Source organism: Cynara cardunculus (assembly GCF_001531365.2).
Source record: "Cynara cardunculus var. scolymus isolate 2C chromosome LG 12, CcrdV1, whole genome shotgun sequence".
Taxonomy (NCBI): domain Eukaryota; kingdom Viridiplantae; phylum Streptophyta; class Magnoliopsida; order Asterales; family Asteraceae; genus Cynara; species Cynara cardunculus.
The window spans coordinates 36,738,220-36,749,023 of NC_037539.1; the positions used below are offsets into that span (position 1 = coordinate 36,738,220).

Genomic DNA, 10,804 nt, shown 5'->3' on the forward strand with positions numbered 1-10,804 from the left:
GAGAGGGTGATTTTTAACAAAGAGATTTGTTTGTCCATATACTTTGAAGACACCATTTGTCATTTTTACAGGTCTGGATACCTCATAGAGATATGGGTTGAAAGCTATAATATCAGTGCATTGGTGAAGTCCGAGAGGAATACCTTCAAAGTAATTGGTAAAAGTAGTTGTTACTGATTGCATTCTGTAGCAATATGTCAGCATGGTTTCATGCTATAACATTTTTATAGCATTAGTCGACTGGAAATAATTTTTACATCTCACCCTAAAAGTCATACACCCTAGCTGGCTTTTATTATTCTGTTATCTCCTATTTTTAGTTGTGTTAACTCTGTTCAAATCTAAGTCTTCGAATTCGCCTTCTGAAATCATTTCCTTTACTTTACTTTCTTTTAAACTTTTACTACGATCTCTGTGGACGATATCCGGTACTTGTACCATTTTTATTACTTGAAAGATGATATTGGGACTATTTGTATACTTGCTTTTAGTCCTGATTGTTGTTTGTGGCTGTGGTGTTTCCACGACCATCAAGTTTTTGACGCCGCTGCCGGGGATTAGTTAGTTAAAAGTTTTCTTTTTAGTAAAGTAAAAGATTTGATTTTTCTCGTCCCGTTTTAAAATCTTTTTGAAAGTGGTGTATGTCACGGAGACATCGTGAGAAAATTTTTGAATTGGATCCCGATATTGAGAGAACGTTTCGCCAAAGAAGGAGAGCTCAAAGAGCATTTTTTGCTCTACTCTCTCCCAACATGGAGTTACCTCCCCCAATCATCCATGAGATTCCACATTTAGAAAACCAACCGTCTGCCTTTGGGACAATACCACCTTTTTCCGAATTTTCAGCAAGAACACCACCACCATAATAATCATAATGAGGAAACAGAGTCGGAGAATAATGAACAATCAAGAGAGCAAACTCCGAATATCATTAATTTGGCAAATTCCAAAAATGGACAGATCATGGACTATGCCATTCCGGATTTTGAGCAATTAAATTCCGGGATAGTTAGGCCGCATATGACCACTCTTCATTTTGAACTAAAACCGATTTTGTTGCACATGTTGCAAACAAATTGACAATTTTGCGGATTACCTTCGGAGGATCCACACTCACATTTGAAAATCCTTATGGAAATCACTGATGCTTTCCTGATCCCGGGAGTGTCTAATGACGCTCCGAGACTCACTTTATTCCCATTTTCTCTGAGGGATCGGGCAAAGGCATGGTTCAATTCATTAACTCCAGGGTCTGTGCCTTCATGGAGTAATATGGTGGAAAAGTTTTTGCGGAAATATTTCCCACCAACCAGGAACGCTAAGTCCAGGAATTAAATTTGCCTTTTTAAACAAATTGACGATGAAGCTGTTCCTGACGCTTGGGAAAGGTTTAAAGATTTGTTAAGGAGATGCCTTCACCATGGCATCCCGTACTGTATTCAACTCGAGACGTTTTACRATGGGTTAAATCCCATGGCAAAACAAATGCTCGATGCGACTGCGGGCGGAGCCTTTACAACTATGACCTACAATGAAGGATATGAGATCCTAGAGAAAATTTCTGCTAATAATGGACATTGGGCTAATCCACGTGCTCAACCGCAAAAGAAGACAGCATGAATACATGATGTTGATGCATATACTGCATTAACAGCACAACTTTCTTCTATGGCCAATACGTTTAAAAATCTAACTTCTGGCCAAGGAGTGCAGTCAACTGTCACATCAGCTATTCCAGCTGCCCTCTCAGTGCAATGTGTCTGTTGTGGAGGGGAACACTCTTATGAATTGTGTCCACGTAATGCTGAATCTATGAATTATGTTCATAATAGATCCAAATTTTTCATACAATGCCAGTTGAAGACAACACCCAAATTTTTCAAGGAATAGTCCAAGTTTGAACCCCCCTAGTCCATAAGCAACAAGGAAACCCTAATTTTCAAACAACATCAACATGCAAGCAGTTCTAATTCTCAGAATCACCATCACCAGAATTTTCAAAGTCATCAACCACCTTTTCAGACTAAACCACCTCCACAGTCCGATTCATCATCTTCCTTGGAAGCTATGATAAAAGGTCTGGTGGCTCAGTCCCAAGCACAACAGCAAATGATGACTCAAAATCAATCTTTGTTCAATCAACAAAGTGCTACCATCAGAAACCTGGAAACGCAAGTTAGCCAACTTGCTCTTAATCAGAATAGTAGAGCCCATGGTACTTTACCTAGTAACACCGAAGTCCCGAGAGATCTAGGAGAAGAACATGTGAAGGTAGTGACTCTTATGAGTGATAAGGAATTAACTGAGACCATACCAAAAGAAAGTGAACATGTTTTGTCTAAACCTAAGACTATACCTATGGTCCCTGTTATTGAAAGTCCACCAAAACCTTTGGATAACCCACTTCCTGARACCACCACCTTTGTTCCTCCTAAGTCGGACTATCCTTTGTTATTCCCTGAAGAAGTTGCTAGGAAAAAGCCAATTGAGGATGAGGTCATGACAGGTCCAAAAACCAAAGTTGTAATCCCATCTGAACCTCAAGAAAGTAAGACCAAGACTCTAGGCACCCTGGACCCGTCTTGCTTAGCACAACCAAACAAAGCCATCATAAAGCCAGTTCCTCTTTATGTTCCTTTTCCCCAAAGGTTAAGGAACCAAAAGGAAGAACTACAATTTAAGAAGTTTTTGGAAGTGTTTAAAGCATTGCACATCAACATACCYCTTGTTGAAGCAATTGAGCAAATGCCCAATTATGCCAAGTTCCTTAAAGATATTTTGAGTAAGAAGAAGAAGTTAACCAAATATAAGACCGTAGCTCTTACTGAGGGATGTAGTGCGCTTCTAACCAACAAAATACCCCCTAAGCTTAAAGACCCAGGGAGTTTTACTATTCCTTGTTCTATAGGTGGAAAGGAGATTGGTAAAGCTTTGTGTGACCTAGGAGCTAGTATCAACCTTATGCCCTTGTCTGTTTTCAACACCCTAGGCATAGGAGAAGCTAGACCCACCACTGTCACCTTGCAATTGGCCAATAGAAGCATAACTTATCCAAAAGGTAAGATTGAGGATGTCTTAGTTCAGGTTGACAAATTCATCTTTCCGGCTGACTTCGTCATCCTAGATTTTGAGGCTGATAAAGATATTCCCATAATCTTAGGAAGACCTTTCTTAGCCACTGGTGGAACCTTGATTGATGTCCAAAAGGGAGAGCTAACCATGAGACTCAAAGATCAGAAAGTCACATTTAATGTCTTTAATTCCTTAAAGTACCCTGATTACTTAGAGGAATGCTCAGGAGTTACTGAGATTGAGACAATGTGTTATGAGGAAGGAGTGAGGAATGCCTGTAAGCTAGAGGAGGAGGATAGTGTTGAGATAGGTGATGATATTGTTGAGGATTTAGAAGGTGATGTACCATCTGATGCTGCAGCATTTGAGTTGTTGGACAATAGTGAGCTTAAGAATTTTACCCCGTCTATAATTTCGCCATCTGATCTAGAGTTAAAGCAACTCCCATCTCACTTGAAGTATGCATATCTAGGAGAGGAAGGTAAACTACCTGTCATCATTTCATCTACCCTAGATTTACATCAAGAAAAGAAGCTTGTAGATATGTTGAAGTTGCACACCAAAGCCATAGGATGGACCATTGCTGACCTAAAGGGGATTAGTCCTTCTATATGTCAACATAAGATCATCCTAGATGAAAAGAACTTCAAATCTATAGAGCCTCAAAGGATATTGAACTCGGTCATGAAAGAAGTAGTGAAGAAGGAAATTTTGAAATGTCTAGACGCCGGAATAATTTTTCCAATAGCTGGTAGTTCCTGGTTTAGTCCAATCCAGTGTGTCCTAAAGAAGGGAGGGTTTACTGTTCTCTGACATGCTTCAAAAAATCCATAGAATTTTTTATGGATGATTTTTCAGTTTATGGCTCATCATTTGATAATTGTTTGGAAAATTTTAAAAAGGAGTCTTAAAAGATGTGAAGAGACTGATCTGGTTGTCAATTGGGAAAAGTGTCATTTCATGGTCAAAGAAGGAATTGTTTTAGGCCATTTGATTTCCAAAAGAGGAGTTGAGGTAGAAGCTAAACTTGAAATCATTGAAAAACTACCTGAACCAACTACCGTCAAGGGAATACGAAGTTTTCTTGGTCATGCTGGGTTTTACCGAAGGTTTATAAAAGACTTTTCAAAAATCTCAAAACCTTTGTGTTTACTTTTGCAACATGATCARAAATTTGATTTTACRGWTGAATGYAGAAATGCATTCAACACTTTGAAGAAAGYTTTAGTAACCGCRCCAGTAGTTGTTGCTCCTRACTRGAACAAACMCTTTGAGATCRTGTGTGATGCYAGTGATTGGGCTGTTGGASCTGTCTTRGGTCAAAKAAAGGAAAAAGTTTTTCATTCAATCTATTATGCAAGTAAGACCTTGAATGAAACACAACTTAACTACACAACAACTGAAAAAGAACTTTTAGCTGTGGTTTTTGCTTTTGAGAGATATAGATCATATTTGATGGGAACAAAGGTCATTGTTCACACTGACCATGCTGCCATCAAGTACTTGATTTCCAAAAAAGAGGCTAAACCTAGGTTAATAAGATGGGTTTTGTTGTTGCAAGAGTTTGACCTTGAGATAGTGGATAGGAAAGGAGTAGACAACCAAGTTACAGACCATTTGTCAAGATTAGAGAAGCCTAGGGAGACCCTAGAAAAATGAGAGATTGTTGAAACATTCTCCGATGAGAGAATTTTAGTGTTAGAATCAAAGTCACCATGGTTTGCTGACATAGCAAACTTTTTGGCTTGTGGAATTAGACCTTTTGATATTTCTGGCCATATGTTCAAAAAGTTTCTCCATGATACTAAAACTTACCTTTGGGATGACCCTTACTTGTTTAAGATAAGTGTAGATCAAATCTTGAGAAGGTGCATCCCTGAAACTAAAGTGGCAGCAATCCTGCAGCATTGCCACCAAATAGCATATGGAGGACACTTTGGAGGCCAAAGAATAGCTGCTAAAGTATTACAATCTGGATTTTATTGGCCTACTCTCTTCAAAGATTCCCACAATTTTGCACAAAGATGCAATGAATGTCAAAGAAGTGGATCCATTTCCAAAAAGGAATGAAATGTCACTTAATGGGATCTTAGAAGTAGAGTTGTTTGATGTATGGGGGATAGACTTCATAGGACCTTTTCCCCATCAAATCATTGTCAATACATTCTAATGGCTGTTGATTATGTGTCTAAATGGGTAGAGGCCATGGCTTGTGCTACTAATAATGCAAAAACTGTGGTTAAATTTCTTCAAAAACAGATTTTTACAAGGTTTGGTACCCCAAGGGCACTAATTAGTGATGAAGGTACCCACTTTGTAAACAACCTGTTGAGTGGAGTTCTTGAAAAGTACAACATTAACCATAGAATAGCAAATGCCTACCACCCACAAACTAATGGATTAGCCGAACTCTCAAACCGTGAAATAAAAGGAATTTTAGAAAAGGTTGTCAAGCCAAACCGAAGGATTGAGCTTTCAAATTAGATGACGCTTTATGGGCTTACTGGACTGCTTTTAAAACACCTATCGATATGTCCCCATATAAGCTTGTTTTTGGTAAAGCTTGTCACCTTCCCTTGGAACTAGAACACAAAGCATATTGGGCCATCAAAGAATTAAATATGTGCCTAGATATGGCTGCCAGTAAAAGAAAAGTCCAGTTGTGTGAATTAGAGGAACATAGGAATCTAATGGCATGATAAAAGAATCCAACACCGGGAGTTGAGAGCTGGTCAGAAAGCTCTTTTGTTTAACTCTAGGTTGAAACTGTTCCCGGGAAAGTTCAAGTCCCGTTGTTCTGGACCTTTTCTCATTCATAAAGTTTATCCGTACGGCGCAGTTGACCTAATCAATCCCGAGGAAAATTCTGTGTTCAAAGTTAACGGTCAAAGGGTGAAGTCGTTCCATGACCCGATAGAAATTCCAGAGTTATGCTCTGTGAATTTTGTTACCCTTTGCTAAAAGCTTCGGTATTTGTGGACTTTTTATAAGTCCAAAATTTGTGTTTGTAAATATTTATATTTGTTTATGTTCTTATAGTTATTAATATTATTAATAATATTGTCGTTAATTTTTGTGTGTTTTGCAGTCCTGTCAGTCATCACAAAGAATCTGAAGCCTTGCTGCAGCATTTGAAAACCTTAGCCTTTCATGGAGAATCTTTGAAAATTTTAAAGTCTGAAATTTTTTGAATAAAAAAATGCATGATGTCATTCTTAAAAATTAATTTTTTAAGAAATGATCAACTCTTTTTTAATGTCAGCCGATTTTAGTACCTCATGTAAGAGAAAAAGTACTTAGGTGGCATTGAGAGGACATGGCTACCAACTTTTCAAACACATCATTGGTCAAAAATTAATTAAACATGACTAGTGTTTTGAAAGCTCCTGGTTGAGATGAGAAAGAAAGCCTCCCATCCAAGTACTCAAGTACCCATACCTCTTGCATGCTCCCAATGCTTACATCATGATACCTCATCTTCTTCCCATTTTTACCCTCAACCTTTTGAAAAACCCACTTGTATTCTCAAAAGAAAACCCTCTTTTCTCTCTTCATTTCCCTCCCATTTCTCCAACTGTCGCTCCCGATCGATAACCGCCCCCCCCACCATCTTCAACATTCGAATGGCAAGAGTAAAGCAAGCCATGGTTCACGACCCTCCTCCGTCGCATGCAGCCAAACAAACGCCAGTGCAACCATCTGACCCACAACCGCCGGTGGCTACCGCCGCTAGCGTACTCCTGTCTCTTCGCGAAGGCAACCGGTGAGGATAGGGAAGAGACTCCCTGTAGCAAAGAAGAAAAAGGGTGAGTCATCTACACTCTTTATCGATGAAGACTCACCGTCTCCACCGCCGTCCCCGTCACTGCCGCCGGCAACCACTCCAGTCGCTGTCGCCCCCATTCCGCCGGAAGTACCTATAGTTGTTCCGCCTCTTCAAATGGTACCATCCGCTACCATTATCCCATTTTCAGATCCTTTGAAGAAAGTCAAAGAAATGGTGAAATCCTCTACAGTGCCGATTCCAAACAAGGCCCCAACCCCAACTTCATCTCCGACCACCACCAACAGGGAATCAATCGCAATTTCTCAAAAGGTACAATCCTCATCTGATAGTACACTCCCTGAGGGCCTCTTCACTTCTGATTCAGAGGAAGAGGATGACCCTGCCTCTATGGCACAAATAAGGGAGATTTTTATGGAAAGTGAGGCATGCAGTCTTGAAAATATCACGGTTATTGAAAAACAGAGAAAGCCTCTGCTTTTGACTGCCTCTGGGAAAGATACAGATGATGAGGATGATATGTCTCATTTTGCTCCTCATGATCCCATTCCCGACCTCAATGAAGAATTTTTTGGGGAAGAGGATGAAGAGCCCCATGTTGAGGTTGTGTCTAGGAAAAGAAGGTTGGTGAAGGCTTGTGATAAAAAGAAGTCAAATGCAGTAGTTAATGAGGAACCACCTAGGAAGAAGACTAGGTCTCAAAGGGTTGTGATTGAGTCACCTAGGAATTCTGAGACTGATGCTGCAGCATCGCAGCAACATTCCTCCAGACCTAAGAGGAAGAGGGTGGATATGGCCCAAAGGCCAGCCACCATTCCAAGACCAATCAGACCCCACAATGGTTTTAGTTCTAAGGCTGCTGAAAAGATGCATGCTAGGTTCCAGAACCGGGTTGGATTCCCAGACAAGGGATTTGATAGGCAAAGCATTAGGGAATTTGCATTCATAAGAGAGGTGGTAGAGGCTCATGGTATAGAAAAGATGTGCATGGTTCCAACTTCTTACAACCTGACTCTTATTAGAGAGTTTTATGTTGAGTTGGCAGCAAATAGCACATCCAAGATATCTATTAGGGGGATGACCTTCATGTTCAATTCAAAATCCATCAATCGGCTTTATGGCCTAGACCCCCCTAAGAAGATTGATTACTCCAGAATGGTGAGGCATGCGACTATAGAGGACTTGACTAAAGTGGCTGATGAGATAGGAAAACCAGGGGCAGTGTGTGATGAGCACTCAAATTACATGTTGAGGACTTTTAAGGCCTATAATCTTACGGGCAATGCAAATGTGTGCATTAATTTCTTGAGGCACTCCATTGCTCCCACCACACATGACAACTCAGTCTCGGTGGAGAGAATGTTGTTGCTCTATTTCCTAGTTATGGGTAAGACCATCAACTTTGGGAGAGTGATAGAGAAGAGTATTAGGACATGTGCGGATACCTCATGTACTTTGAAGACACCATTTGTCACTTTCACTGGTTTGGATACCTCATAGAGATATGGGTTGAAAGCTATAATATCAGTGCATTGGTGAAGTCCAAGAGGAATACCTTCAAAGTAATTGGTAAAAATAGTTGTTACTGATTGCATGCTGTAGCAATATGTCAACATGGTTTCATGTTGTAGCAGTTTTACAGCATTAGTCGACTGGAAATAATTTTTACATCTCACCCTAAAAGTCATACATCCTAGCTGGCTTTTATTATTCTGTTATCTCCTGTTTTTAGTTGTGTTAACTCTGTTCAAATCTAAGTCTTCGAATTCGCCTTCTGAAATCATTTCCTTAACTTTACTTTCTTTTAAACTTTTACTACGATCCCTGTGGACGATATCCGGTACTTGTACCACTTTTATTACTTGAAAGACTATATTGGGACTATTTGTATACTTGCTTTTAGTCCTGATTGTTGTTTGTGGTTGTGGTGTTTCCACGACCATCAATAGGGTAAAAGAGATTATCATCAAATCACTGAGAGAGAGGATCAACAGTGTTTGTGTTAAACGGAGGTGCTGTGAGTTGGAAGAGCTACAAACAAAGCACTATAGTAGACTCAACTACAGAATCAGAGTACATTGCAACGTCAGAAGCCGCAAAGGAAGCTGTTTGGATGAAGAAATTCATCTCTGACCTTGGGGTAGTTCCTAGCATATGTGACCCTGTCGAGATCTATTGCGACAACGAGGGTGCCATAGCTCAAGCAAAAGAACCAAGGTCACATCAGTACTCTAAGCATATACTAAGAATATATCACCTTATTCGCGAAATTATTGATCGAGGTGATGTAACGATATGCAAAGTTCGATCAAAAGAAAATCCAGCAGATCCTCTCACCAAGCCTTTGAGTCAAAACATGCATGATGCTCATACTAGTTCGATAGGCTTGAGGTTCTGTAATACATWAGTATAATGGATCTTAGTAGTAGACTTTAATTATTTGAACGATAAACAGTTATGTTTTATATGTTTTTGCATATTGGATATGGGTATTTATATTAAACATTGTTGTGTTCATTTTTGCACGTTTAAGTATCCTTAAATAAAATGATGCTCATATTATTTAGAATTATCCTTGACCAATTATTACTAGGGGACTAGTAATAAATCAAGATCATTGTGAAATTTGGTCATAGTCCAAGTTGGAAGCGCAATGAGTGCAACCAGAGTCACATGCACTTGTCGGGTACAAGTGTTGGATAAGACTCATGGTCAGGATCACCTCATAGATCGGCGTCATAAGGTGAGTCCTGAAATAAGTAAACTTTCTTATCCATAGACTTGAGATGTACATTGGTACCCAATGCATGAAAAGTGTTGTCCTTTGATATAGTTTAAAGTTACCCTTAACCGGGTGATCATAAGGACTATGTTGGCATAACATAGATAGTGTATAAGTCATGTACATGCAAAATGGGATTTGCTCCTTTCAAGATGAGAGAGATATTTTTGGGCCCCTTGATGACACAATTTGTTTAACATGGCCATGGACTGATGTATTGGTTGAACCAATAGCACTAGTCTAATCAAGTAGTGTTATGATCGAGAAATAGAATTTTGAACTATAAAGGATAAGCAAGATATATGCCTTAGAAGTTCAATTCAAATATCGTGAAGCAAAGGGATGAGGAATGACTCCAGTATATGATTGATTGGATCAATCAAATTTCTAGAAGAAAAGAATTTTTACATAACATTGGGGGTAGTGACGTGTTGCTAGACGCTTACCACTGTCTGTGTTACAGTGTGTCATGTGTAAGTGGGAGAATGTAAATTGTATGTTATACCCATGACATGTGTCACCTAGATACACTGCCAACGAGCCAAGTAAAACTAAAGGGTCGCACACAAAGAACACGTATGCTTCCACTAAAGAAATAATCTAAACATGTGTACCGTTTTGTAATTATTATAATTACTGGGTTTGATCTATAAATTTCTATGTAATTATCTTAAATGTTTTTAGATAATTATATAAGATATTATTAGATAAATAAATAATCATTTTAGATAATGATCAAGTCTTATTAAGAATTATGGTCAATCTCGAAGACTGGTTATATAAATAAGGCTTAGGGGCTAAAACAAAAAAGGGGATTTAGTTGTGATAACTAGTTGTAGCCTCAAAATCCTTATGATACAATTATAAAATTAGAATTCTTTGGGCTAGCACCCAGTGGGAGTTCCAAGCGTGTTCGTGTGTGGACAACTGTGACAGCTGTCAAATTTGAACTTCCAGGTTAGCTCTTATTAAGATTATATTAGTATTATGGAAGGTAATTTATAAGATTAGGAGTTAGTTAGGTTAGTTTAGTTGAAAAATTTTAAGAATTTCCGGCAGTTGCTTAGAAAGTCCGGTTCCGACCCGAAATTATCTGAAACGTCCTATACAGTACCAAATGCTCTAATTTATACCCAATATATATAAAACACTAAGTTTTAGTGTTT

At 39.0% G+C, this 10,804-nt stretch overlaps 1 non-coding gene across 1 annotated transcript; it reads right to left on the reverse strand.

The window, feature by feature from the left end:
- Nucleotides 1-1,320: 1,320 nt before the first annotated feature.
- Nucleotides 1,321-1,427, reverse strand: LOC112523997. Its single transcript, XR_003070325.1, has one exon. It is a non-coding gene; the product is annotated as a small nucleolar RNA R71 (small nucleolar RNA).
- Nucleotides 1,428-10,804: the final 9,377 nt, after the last annotated feature.